Source organism: Nycticebus coucang, chromosome 14 (genome assembly GCF_027406575.1).
Source record: "Nycticebus coucang isolate mNycCou1 chromosome 14, mNycCou1.pri, whole genome shotgun sequence".
Lineage (NCBI taxonomy): Eukaryota > Metazoa > Chordata > Mammalia > Primates > Lorisidae > Nycticebus > Nycticebus coucang.
The window spans coordinates 29497378-29510667 of NC_069793.1; the positions used below are offsets into that span (position 1 = coordinate 29497378).

A 13290-nucleotide genomic window follows, 5' to 3' on the forward strand; every position below is an offset into this window, starting at 1 on the left:
CGCAAAATCCTTCCTTCTAGCATATTGCACCAACAGCCTCTGTTACTAAACTGGACTTGGTCCATGAAATGAAATGTGCCTGTATTCCACTTATGTCTTTAAAGCGGCCCCCAAAACCCTGGGTAGAAGGAAGGGGGCTCAAAACAGCTGGTCTATTGAATTTTCGTGTCTGGCAGGTGCAGACTGGGAGACCCCTTTAGTGGGAGTGCTCCAAAGCAACGCTGCTCTTGGGGACCCCTGTGAGCTCTCTGGGGACACCATCAGGTTTCTGTTGCCTCTAGTGGCTCCTTCTGTCTGCCTTGTGTGGCTTCCTTTTTCACAGCTCCGGAGTAGCTGCTTTGCAAAGTGTAGCTCTCATCTTTGTCCAAGTCTATTTCTCTTGCCTTTTCCCTCAGTTGGAGAGCTAATCTCTTCACTCAGCTTTTTATTAGCACCCAAATCTGTATCATGAGAAACGTCTTTTTCGGAAGTCTAAACTCCCTCCCTTGGCATCCAAGTGCTTCCGCCATCTGACCCCATTTGTCCCTACAGCCTCATCCCCAGCCCCGGCTCCTTAGCTGCACGGCGTGTGCTGTGAGCACCTTGGTCCTCGTCCATTTCCGGCCCACGTTGTGCCGCATCCCCGGGGGTCCTCGGCACCTGTCCCTCTGCTCTGCTTAGTCTAGTCGCATCCAGCTCCCGTGTTGCTTTAATGAGAAAGCGCTTTCAGGCTTCTTTATGAAGGGAACAGGTGCGAGGTTTCAGTCACTCAACAAACAGCTGCCACGTGCCCCTCCGACTCCTCAGGGACCCTGCCCTCAGGAGCCTGTCATCTGCTCACATTTCTGTCATCAGGTGCTCTCGTTTATGTGGCATGTCTCTGCTGTGACCACACCCCTTGTGGTCCAGGGCAGCCCAGTGATCGTGTCCCCTCTGTCCTGTGCGGCATGCTGAATGCTCAGCATATCCTGAGTTGACTAAAATGTGGCTTCTTTCCCTGCCTAATTCGCCATCTGCTCTTTTGAGCATTTATTTTTCTGGGAAGCTGGCAAAGGGCTGGAGGCCTGGCAGGGGAGGAACAGCCTCTGCAGACTAAGGGAGGATGATGTCCCTGCTCTGTGCTGGACCCCAGAGCAGTGGGGGCTGGGGTGGAGAGGGATGCCTCAGATGGAAAAAAGTTGTGGGTAAGACACATGAAGAACATGGATCTGGATTTGAATTTCTGCTCTTATGCTTAGCAACTTTGAGACCTTGAGCAAGCAGCTATTTTCTGCAGCCTTGCTCTTCCCATCTGCAAAATGGGTCTTAAATAATGCCAATCCCATAGGGAGGTTGTTAGGTTTAAAAGAGTAAATGAGTTTCAATGAATATAAAACATTTAAAGTAACTCGAGGTACAACTATTGGCTGGTATTTAGATTTTCCTGGTATTGGGACTTATTGACGATTTTCACTGTTGTTTTTATATCTTTTGTGACAACATTTAGGTAATGTGAAACATATCCAGTAAAACAATTTCTTTTTATTTTAAGAGAGAAGGAAAGAGTCTGGTGGGTAAGGGGGTCATAGTTAACCCTGTTGCCCAGTGTGGATATTTCATACTGTGTTTGGTTAGGGGTGTCGACCATCAGCATCCTCCTGCACCCCTGTGTTCCTGTCATTGGTCCCCCACCAATTCCAACAGTCTGACGGCTCACAGTGGAGGCTCCAACCCTCAAGGATGGTGCCATGATCGGCACCCAATGGGCGGAGCACAGGGAATGCAACGCTGCTGTGGTCCCTCCACAGAAAGGATGTGATCATTCCACAGTGCAACCTGGGTTTGCCGGGCACTTAGTGGAAAGTTTTGAGAGCTGAAAGGCGCTTTGCATAACCTGGGGGATAAAGGAAGTGGGGCAAGGTTTGCAAAAGGAGGAGCAAAGTCTGCAGGTTTTATAAAGTGTTTTATGGTGGAGCTGTAATAGGAACCCTGGTGCTTAGCGAGAGTTATTAGGTGTGATGGTCTTAACACAGAGAGTCCTGTGGCAGCAGGCGTGAGGCTAGCATGAGACACAGGCTGAGCGTCACAGAGAGGGGAGCTCGGGCTCCAGGTGCTGCTTAAGTCAGCATTGATTGTTTTAAAAATGACTGTTATTAACTTTTACTCTTGGGTCATTTGACACTCTAGGTAGAGACAATCCAAAAACATTTGTCAGCCGCTCGCTCTCTGCTTGCCACATAGCTGCTAAGCCCAGTTGAATGGTCTGATTCCTTTACTACCTTCTGGAGACTAAATGCGCCTTCTGACTCAAAGCGCAGTGGAGTCTCATCCAATCCAGGGGCTCAGGATGCCCGAAGCCCTTCCTGCCACGGAGGCCATGAGCAGATTGATGATGATGCCCTGCCTTCATTTCTCTGTCCCTCAAGATGAGCAGCAGAAAGGGCCGCCCATTCTTCTGGAAACTCAGAACCAGCAGATTGTCTGAAAAGGGGGGTTTGATTTCCTGTTTGCCTTTCTTTCACCCCATGAGGGATGACAGCCAGGACTCAGCCTTTTGGAGCTGCAATGAAGCAACAAATGGTTGGAATAGAACAGAGGATCTTAACCAGGAGCCATGGGTAAAGGTCCTCAGGGGTCTGAAACTGTCAGGGAAATGTGTATGTGCATTTGCAGGGGAGACTCCCTTAGTCCCATCATGCATGAACTCACAGAATTTTGCCTGTGCACTTACTAGTGAGGAGATCCTCCTTGCTGTGTTTCAAGAATTCACCACGCTTGCTCCTGCCTCAGGACCTTTACACTTGTGTTTCCTCTCTCAGGATACTTTGCTCTAAGACCCCACGTGGTGCTCCCCTACTTTCTTCATGTCACTGATGACGTCGTCTCCTGACCACCTGACATCAAGTATCTCCTCTCACTCTATCATGTTCACCAGGGCCTTGCCTAATTTCTCTTGATAGTACTTATTCCTATTGGCTTCAGTTATTTATTACCTCCCTGCAGTGGTAGGTACGCTTCTGTGGCATTCGCTGCTGTATCTGTAGCATCTACAACAGTGCCAAGCCCAGAGTAGATGCTCAGGAAACATCTGCTGAATGCGTGGGCCAAGGGACAGATTTCTACCTTTGATCATAGTGGAGTCTCCATGATTAAAAAAAAATTTTTTTTTTTTTAATGATGGAAAAAGAGTATCTCAGTTCTCAGTGGGGCCACTTATTAGCTCCGTACCTTGAGTCCCAAACATTTCATCTGCTGTGAAATGGTCACCTGGGCACCGTGTTAGATGTTTAGGCAGAAGCCTTTGAGGTTTCTCACAATGTTTCTGCATCTATTATTCATGTCATCAATCCTTGCATACACCAGATTGTGCGTGTGTAAAATTGGAGGGGGCAGGTCCTAGTGCACGGATATCATCGTCATTAATATTATTATTCTGGTGCACAGATAATGGGGTATTCTGGCTGGAAGATGGGGATATTAATCCTACTGATACACTAACATCATTTTTATGACCTGTCTGAAGTCTCACAATGTCTTAGAGCAGGACAGTGGTAGAAGTCCCACCTGCAAACTCCAGTGACACTGCACAATCGTCATTATCTCACGGTAACATTCTACAGTTTTGCTTCTTGAACTGGTCATTGCCTTGTTCACTGATTCCCCAGGATTATGCTTATGTAACTCCCTCCTGACCTGAGCCTCCACACCGTAATCCGAGAGGGCACGTGGGGGGAAGAAATGACCCCTATGTAACTTGTTGCGTCAGAGTCCAGCAATGCCGAGCCTCACTTGAGTATCTGCAGAATTTTCTTAGAAAATTCATTTTGATGGCTTTTTATGTGGTCTCTTTCAGACAACAAATCTTTTAAAAATCCCCTCCTCACTTCTGAGACAGCTGAAGGGGAGGAAGGAAACAGGGCAGGGCCGACTGGCTCGCAGCAGGCTTTCAAAAGAAGTTCTTGCATCTAGTTTACTCTTCGCTGTAATCTTCTTCCCTTTTGTATGAGTGAGGGAACAGAAGCATTGTTAAAGGGATTGAAGTGAGTTGCTGAGTATTATACAGCCAGAAAACAGTAGGACTGAGCTTTAAAGCCAGATGCAGTTTCTTCCTAGAGAAGGTGTGTGCCTCCAGGCTGGGGGAGCACGGATTGACTCAGAATCGTGCCGGACAGCTGTGTTTCATGTCCCATTCTTTTGAAATCTTAAACTTTGCCCGCTGACTGGAATAAAGCAGATGGGAGTTCAGATCATTCTGAGGACTCTGAGTACCTTCGGGGCTGGACTGTGGCCAGCGCTTGGATCTCTATGCCAGGGATGCCCTGTCCCGCCCCCAGCTGTGCCTGGGTGGACTGGAGGGCTTCGTGGCTGGGACTTTGGCCTCCCTTCTGCCACCCTTTGCCCCTGATCGGTGGCTGGCACTGAACTGAGGCAGACTCTAGAGCAGGGGTCCTCAAACGACAGCCCGTGGGCCACTTGCGGCGGTGTGATTATATTTGTTCCTGTTTTTTCTTTTTTTTTTCAAAATAAGGTATGTGCAGTGTGCGTAGGAATTTGTTCATAGTTTGTTTCTTTTTTTAACTATAGTCCGGCCCTCCAGCGGTCTGAGGGACAGTGAACTGGCCCCCTGTTTAAAAAGTTTGAGGACCCCTGCTCTGTAGGAACAGGTCTAATGCAGTCTATTTGCTGGGCAGGAGCTGGGTCCCCTCGCTGCTTCTCTCTGCTCTAAGGACTGACACGTGAGCAGAGAGCTCACGTCAGGGTGTCCACCACGGCTGATATTACAAAGCCTCGAAGAAAAAAGCTTCATTAGGAAGACAAAGGAAAAGGAGTTCTAGTCATGTAACTTTTAGGGTCATTGAGAGATGAAACCAAGAGGGGTTTGTCATGAAATATATTTTTGGCAATTTCCTTATTTTTGATCCTGACATTCAAAAAGTAATCAAGGCAGATGAGGAAACATTTGAACAGTGCTAAAGAATATGCAATGATCGGTGAGTCACTCTGCCATTTGGGAGTCCCATTTACTCACTCTTCCCAGAGGCCGCCCCTATTAACAGCATCCTGTGCCCCTTCCAGAAATATTATTTGTATGTATATTTGTGTCTATCTTCTAATCCTCCTCCTGCCCTCCATCTAACTTATGCTTGACTCTTGGTTGAAAATTGTTCAAACAAATGCTTGAATTCATCCTCTAGTCTTGGCATGCTGAGACCCATAACCCCCAGATGGAGGGTCTTGTGAGCCTCCAGGATGACTGCCTGAGAGCCAGTCCTCATTAAAAAGTCCTCCAGCCAGTAAAGGTGTAAACCGAGCCACACACCAACTAGAGACATGGCTGGGTTTGTTTCTATACCCTGCACTGGTCTCCTCCTAGAGTCCATCCTTCTCTATAAATCAGAATATAAAGAAGTTGTCCTGAAGGATGGGTGGTTCCAGTTAGGTGTGATTTCCTGGACTCTATCCTTAGCAATGTCTGCCCTCACTCAATCCTTGTTGGAGGAGGGTCTTGACTCACAATCTTGCTCCCATGTGGAGAAAGCATGTTTCTTGCCAAATGATCAAACATCCAAGTGAGGGAGGTCTGCTTTCTCCTCAGCAAAAATCTTTCCCAGTTGAATGGCAAGAATGAGGGGCTGAAAAATGGCTATGACACCACTTTTTATTGTAACTTCCCCCAAATTACCACATGAGGAGCTTGTGCTCTGCTGGGTCTTGTCAGGGGACAGACACAAGTAGAAAACAGGATGGTCCCCAAAGAACTACCCTCTAGAGAGCAGCAGTGTGGTTTGGAAGGCTCCCTCTTTGAAGATGGGAAAAGAACACGTTAGTTAGGACTAGGTGTGTGACTTTGGGTAGTTATGTCTTCCTGGGGAAAGTCAATATGTCTATTTCAAAGGATTGTTTTGTTTTAGTTGCATGTGATGGGAGCCTAACTTAATCTGAGTTAAGAAAGTGAGAGAATGAATTAGTTTATCAGCTGAACAGTCTAGGGGTAACTTCAGGCATAGCTGGATTCAGATGCTAACATCTTATCATCAGAACACAGGCAGGTCATTTCTGTGCAGGCTCTGGCAGCTCTGGATGCATCCTAGCAGCTTGGCATCTTCAACAAAAAAGAGCTTCTCCTTCCAATCTCACTGGACTGCTGTGGTCCACATGCCCACCCATGATCTCTGTGGTCATAGGGATGGAGTATCCTGGTTCACCAGGCCTGAGGTAGTCAGGAGGCCAGAAGTACCCAAAGAGACAGAATCAAAGAGATAGAATTGAGAAGTGGAAGTGCCCCAAGAAAAGTCAAGAGGCTAGAACCAAAAGAATAGTAAGAAGACACAGGCAGGGAAAAGCACCAGATTTGCTAAGTAGGGTGTAAGTGATGGGGTCAGGAAGATTTTTCTATAAAGGGGCAGATAACAGATAGTTTAAGTTTTCTATTGAAACTACTCACTTTTGCTCTTGGAGTGCAAAAACAACCACAGACAATAGGCTGTGTTCAAATAAAACTTTGTTTACAAAAACAGGCAGTGGCCTGGATTTGGCCCATGGTTGTAGTTTCCATACTCCTGGTCTATGCAGAGCTTAGAATCTACTTGTACCACATATTCTAGAGACCTCCAGAAATAATATATGGCATATAGAAAGTACTTAACAAATGCTCTCTATCATCATCATCATCATCATTATTATTATTTATGCTATAATTAAGGATAATAATGATAATATTAATGGTAATTATATAATAATGACCCTAATTGGTTAATTAATTGTGAGTCAGATGTAAGCAGTATATTCTAGAACTGTTTCTTCACTGTTGGTGTGGTGTCCACTCTACACACTCTTAGAGCTAGAAGGCACTGCAGATGCATCCAAGTCATATCTAATTTTATAGCTGAATTCTAGGTGCAGATAAGAGCACATGCACAAGTTCACACAGTACGCTGGGGCGGTTTGGAGTTTGGAGCTGTTTCCTCCAGCTCTTCTGCAACTTTGAATGGCTCTACCAAGTAGGTGTAAGGTACACATCATACATTTGAGCACACAGTGGAGTCAGATTTCTTTCATTTGTTTTTGAATCCAAAGTGGATATTGTAGTGATAGTATGGGCAAGATTCTTAGCATCTTCTTGAGCCGGTGGAAAGACCTGATTTGGGTCTAGCGTGTGTTAATGACTCATGAGAACTCCCTGCTGCTGAGATGACTCAGATGTCTGTTATATACGAAGATTACCAAACACTTCTGGCTACATTTGAAAACAATGAGTAAAATGAATACTCATTGCCTTTCTGACTACCCTCTTTGTCACTGTTTCTATTGGCCTAGCATGCTGGCAGCCATTTAAACAGCTAGTCTTCAGTTTGGCTGCCTGCTGGTGAGAGGATTTCCTTCTAATCCCTTGTTAACATGAGAGGCCTCCACTCAGTGTAGACCCATTCACTAAATTCTTTATGACTTTAGCAAAACCCTCCTTGGATTTTGGTTAACCAGCAGCTCTGCAGTGATCCAGAAGGTGGATATTTTAGAACCACAACTCTTTAGCTCTTTTTTTTCTTTTTCCAAGTTTATTTCCAACTGTCATCACTCAGGGTTATTTACATAAATCAATACAATGAAATATTTTCATGAATCAAAACCAAGTCATAGAATCTTGATCTCAAGTATGACAGAGACCATAGTAAACAGAATAGAAATGTGGGATTTGGTTTACAGTTTCTCTAAGTCAAGGGCCAGCAAACTTTGTCTGTAAGGGATGGATAATAAATATTTTAGGCTTTGTGGGCCATGTGGTGAGCCATGATTTGGTGAGCCTTGCTATAAGCACTAGTACATTATAAATACAAGACCAAAAGATGAGATATTTGAATTGGACTACCCCGTTACCTACATATAGTGCTTAAAAATGTGGGTTTGGAGTTGAGCAGATGTAGATTTAGCTGTATGGGTGATTTTAGGCACCTTAGTTCCCATAGTTCCTTATCTATACAAGGGGAATAAAAATAGTACTCTATCTATTCCTCCTCCCCCACCCCCACCCCCACCTGCCCACAGAGTTGCAGCTGTGAGGATCAAGCAAAGGAAATCACTTACCCCGGAGCTGGTACTCTGTAAATGGTGATAGTATAGTCAATGGTCTTTTTGATAACTAAGCCCATGGGTTAAAAATAGCCATTCAAGAGCATAAATACAATTAATGAATTGACCATATCACCTTCAAAGGCATCTAGGTGGAGATTATTAAGGAAACGTTTTCTCAGGGAGAAAGTCTGAAGAGACTGGATCAGATTTTGCTTTGCATTGTTGCCAGGATCCTGATACTAACTCATGACAGACTGTCTTCCCTTCTTCAACAAAGGAGGCCTCACATCATGCAAAAGAAAATCTTGAATTAAAAATCCATTTCTGAACTTTTCTTCAGGCCCAGAGTTAAGCTACATGGCATGCCTGGGGTCAGGATCCTCATCGGAACCATTGGAAAGGGGTGATTCTGGGCCAGAGGAGCTCCAGGGCCACAGCAGATTGGCTCCCAGCAGCTTCCTTGTGCTGCCTTTTATTGTGCAACTACTGTTGCTATGCCTGAAGCTTGAATGCATTTGACCTGAAGCTACTTATGTGCCCAACAACTTGGGGTAATTTAGCTTTCATTAACTAAGTTTTATGGGTATTTTTGAAGAATGAGCAATTATGAGGTTGTGGTTGGGTGCATTGGTGAAAGTGGAGAATGAGAACATCACACACACATAGTAATTACTCAAGACAATTGAAGGTCACGTCTAGGGTGCAGGAACAAGCACAGCATCTAAAAATGTTATTCTCATCTTAAAGTTCCACGCTCTTGCAGCAGCTGTGGTAAAGTGAAAAGAATTTGGATGAAGGCGGGGCAGGGTCTGCTTCCCAGCTCTATCCTTTCCCAGCTATTTGACCATATGCACATTACTTAACTTTGCTTCCTCATCTGTAAAATGACAACAGTCACTTCTCACATTGTACAAAACATCTGTCTTAAGAGATACTGCAAAAAAGTCTGTCCAGCAAGATTCTACAGCCCATGAGTGCAGCTCACCAAATCTGCACGTCCTGGCGCCCACCACCACCCATGTACACCTATAAAGGAAAGCCCAAAGCCATGTCTCAACATTTTAACACATACTGATTCATTACTCCAGAGAGTTCTAATCTTGGGTCCACTGATAATAAGGAGACATGCAGAAAAAACAAACAAACAAAAAACCCCAAAAAACCCAATGAATCCCTATTCCAGCCCCTATAATCTGCTAGTCTGTCATTAATTTATGCACCACTTTTACCTGTTCTCAGGATGGTGAGACCACAGGTCACTTACTTTTGTTTTCAAATTTGACCTCAGGGAACCTCTGCTGCTATTGGTAAATTATGTGATAGTTTTGAACCCTGTCGAGCCCCTCTATACCTACCTAAAATCCTCTTGTTTGGGAATTTTACTTCGCCATACAAAGAAAGCTCCTACCTGTACAATAATGGACCAAATGGGATAGGGACTGCTAACTTCACAAGAGCCAGCCAGGTATGTACATGAATCAGGAGATAGTTTATTTTCTTCTTAACGCTTCTTTCAGAAAAACAGCAGTAGAGGCATGATGATAAATGGTAATTGATACTTGGCATTGGTGTTAAAGAGGCAATAGGGGCTGCTGTGGACTGTGGCAGACTCGAAAATCTATGCCTGTCTGAAGGATAATCACTTCTCAGTTTGGCTGATTATTGCCACTCAGGAATCCAGGTTTCAGGACAGCCATATTTTCCAGTACTACTTTAAGAGCAAGGTGAAATCTGATTTTGGTGTGAAATATAGCTGATTTTAAATGTTATACAATTCAAATTTAAAAAGCAACACAACCACCACCCTGTACCCCCTTCAAGTTCATAAGAACTCATACAGATTGAAGGGGAGAATTGAATGGGGAGGGAAGAAGTTGTGGGCAGGGAAAGGTGATGTGGACCATCACCCCCAAAATTGTATGTAGAATTTATTGTGAGACTCTCCAAAGTAAAAAAAAATGCTTGACGATTCTATTCGTGTTTTATCCTGTTCTTTAGACTCTACTTACTAGGGTAGGAAAGTAGACAAAAACCTTGAGTACCTTTTAATAACAAGGTTGAAACAAAGACCATTGATGTTTAGTTATGTTCAAGCCTGGGAGACAAGTAAGAGCATCTTTTGGGCTCAGGAGTTAGAGAGCAGCCTGAGCAAGAGTGAGACCCATCTCTACTATAAATAGAAAAATTAGCTGGGCATTTTGGCAGATGCCTATAGTCCTAGATACAGGGGAGTTTGAGGCAGGAAGATCTCTTGAACCCAGGAGATTCAGGTTGCTTTGAGCTGTGATGACGCCACTGCACTCTAGCCCCAGCAACAGAGTGAGATTCTGTCGCCAAAAAATTAAAAAAAAATTTTTTTTAAGAGAAAAAAGAAAAGAAGACAAAAACTTAAATGATTTAATAATTTACTGAAATTTATCCCTGCAAATTAAAAGGTTTTATAATGAATTTCCAACTCTTTATCATTAACATTGTTAAAGTTACTTTTTATTAAGCTTAGCAATAAAGTAAAGGAATCGTTACCCCAAAAGATGAATAAATTCTGTGACTTCTCTCTGTTATTTTTGGAATAACAATATAGGGAAGTGCTACATTTTCTTAGCAGCCAAAAAAGACACCTGTTTGGGAAGTGAAAACTTGATAAACTGTGTGAGGAGGGGAGGTGAGACCCATACCAGGGATGTGCTGAAGGAACACCAGCTCGCAGCTGTTTGACAGACTATCCTGCTTGTGTAGAGCTCAACGGAGTAAGGAGGTTAAGGGTGAGAAATGAAGTAAAGGGGAATGAGCACAGTTATTCAGGGGAGTGTGGAGAGGAAGAACAAAGTTGCGCCAAATGAAATTGTATCACCTGTTCTTTGGCTGGTGTGTGGTGCCGGCCTCTTCCCTTTCTCTCCATAACGTACAATATCCATTTCCTAGTAATGGAGTATGGGGTTGGATATGTTCTCATGTAAAGTTCGGTGGACAGAGCATGTGCTGAATGTGGCCTGAGGACAGATAGGGAGAGGGTGGGTGGAAGAAAACGGTGACAAAGCCTGCCTCTTCTGTTGACTCAAAGCCCAAGGTGGTATTTGAATCCAGAGCTCTCATCTGGACTTATCCATCGATCTTATTGAACCCCTGTTGCCATATTTTGCCCTAGAACTTAATTCAATCCACCAGTTTGCACCAAGCTCATGGCTGGGAAGAATCAACATTGTTAAAATGTCCATACTACCCAAAGCAATATATAATTTTAATGCAATTCCTATTAAAGCTCCATTGTCATATTTTAAAGATCCCGAAAAAACAATACTTCGTTTTATATGGAATCAGAAAAAACCTCGAATAGCCAAGACATTACTCAGAAATAAAAACAAAGCAGGAAGAATCACGCTACCAGACCTGAGACTGTACTATAAATCGATAGTGATCAAAACAGCATGGTACTGGCACAAAAACAGAGAGGTAGATGTCTGGAATAGAACAGAGAACCAAGAGATGAATCCAGCTACTTACCATTATTTGATCTTTGATAAGCCAATTAAAAACATTCAGTGGGGAAAAGATTCCCTATTTAACAAATGGTGCTGGGTGAACTGGCTGGCGACCTGTAGAAGACTGAAACTGGACCCACAACTTTCCCCATTAACTAAGATAGACTCTCAATGGATAAAAGATTTAACAAACCAATTTAGACACGATTGGGCTGAGGTGAGTGGTGGATGTGGCAGAGAATGAGTATTTAGTAGACTAATGAACAGCCACAAATATAGTGGGTCATGAGGAACCAGAGTAAGAAATGGCAGAAGTCCTCTGGGAGGTCTTGAAATACCTTCTTAGGCAATGGAGGCCACATACTCACCATGTTGCTGAGACTTTTAAACAGCTTATTGGCTAAAGAGAGAAAAATGTTGCTTTAATCTGTGTTTATCTAGGCCTTCGGCAAAGCAGGAAGGAGAGAGGAAGGGAGGGGCAGAGGCCTCAGCCTATGTGTCAGTGAGGGGGGCTAAGGAATCAGCAGCTGGCTGAGCCCACTGCCTCTGAACAGATTTCTAGAAGGAGCAGAGGAGCAGATGTCGGTAGGGAATTCTTGGTGTCTGCTGCCTTGCCTCTCAGGCACTCTGTAATCGTCTAATAAAATGATGTAGAAAATACTCACCATAGGGTCTGCTACTACATTAGTCTTCCATCATTTCTATAATAAGTTACCACAAACTTAGAGGCTTAAAACAAAAGCCTTAACCAATCACTTTTTATCTTATAATTCTGGAGGTCAGAAGTCTGAGTTGGATCTCACTGGGCTGATATCAAGGCATCAGAAGGGCTGTATTCTTTTCTGGGAGCTCCAAGGAAGCCTATTTCTTTGCCTTTGCCAGTTTCTAGAAGTTTCTCACATTTATTGGCTCATGGCTCCTTCTTCTGTGTTTAAAGGCAGCAACATTGGGCTGAGATTTTTGAAGCTACCATTCTCTAATTCTCTCTCTCCCACCACTCTCTTCTTCTTAGAAGAACATTCTGATTGCCTTGGGCCCACCTGGATATTCCAGGAACATCTCCCTAACTCAAGGTCAGCGGAGTAGCAACCTTGATTACACCCGCAACCTTAAAAGCCCCCTTGCACCGTAACCTGACAAATTCACAGGTTCTGGGGGTTAGGTCTCGGATATTTGTGGGGAGGGAAACATTATTCTGCTTATCACTGCTATATAATATCAAGTCAGTAAGTGGTCACTGCTCCTTACCTGTACTCTCTAGTAACTTCGTTCTCAAATGTGAAGTTACCTACTTCCCTTCAGTTTTTCAAATGCAGGACTGACATGCTGAAGGGTGAGAACGAGAAAGCTCTTCCTCGATGGTCTTGGGGTCCAGAGGTGTGGCCAGCACTTGCCTGGAGGGTTGAGTGCAGGCCTAGGAGTGTAAGTGTGTAGCTTGGGGTGTTCTGACCATGGTGGTGAAGAACAGAGAGAAGAGAAAACCCTGAGTAGAGAGGAGAGCTGCCTTGGCTCTCCATATGCTTCAAAGGCTAGTGGATGGAGAAGGGATTCTGTTTACTAGAAGTGCCGTGATTAAGAGCGAGCACCATGTTCAGGCAGAGCTGGCTTCCCATCGCAGCTCAGCCACCTAGCAGCTGCCTGGCTTTGGGCATGTGCCCTGGCCTCTCTGACCTCCAGGTTTTTAATCTATAAAGAATAATATAATAGCATCTACCTTGTGAGGGAGTGTTGTGCGCGGTTGGGAGGTAATGTATGCAAAGCATCCAGTGCACAATCTGAAAGC

The 13290-nt window shown here is 44.3% G+C and overlaps 1 protein-coding gene across 4 annotated transcripts in view; it reads left to right on the forward strand.

Moving 5' to 3' along the window:
- SLC1A2 (solute carrier family 1 member 2) overlaps positions 1 to 13290 on the forward strand; it is a 161355-nt gene that overhangs the window by 71778 nt on the left and 76287 nt on the right. The window contains exon 2 of one of the 4 annotated variants that reach the window (XM_053560078.1): positions 2778 to 2862. The exons of 2 other annotated variants lie outside the window; for them this stretch is intronic. The gene's annotated coding sequence lies outside the window, so the exon portion shown is untranslated. Of the gene's footprint in view, positions 1 to 2777; positions 2863 to 4491; positions 4950 to 13290 lie in introns of those variants that run through there. One more of the 4 variants, XM_053560077.1, reaches the window with a different exon arrangement.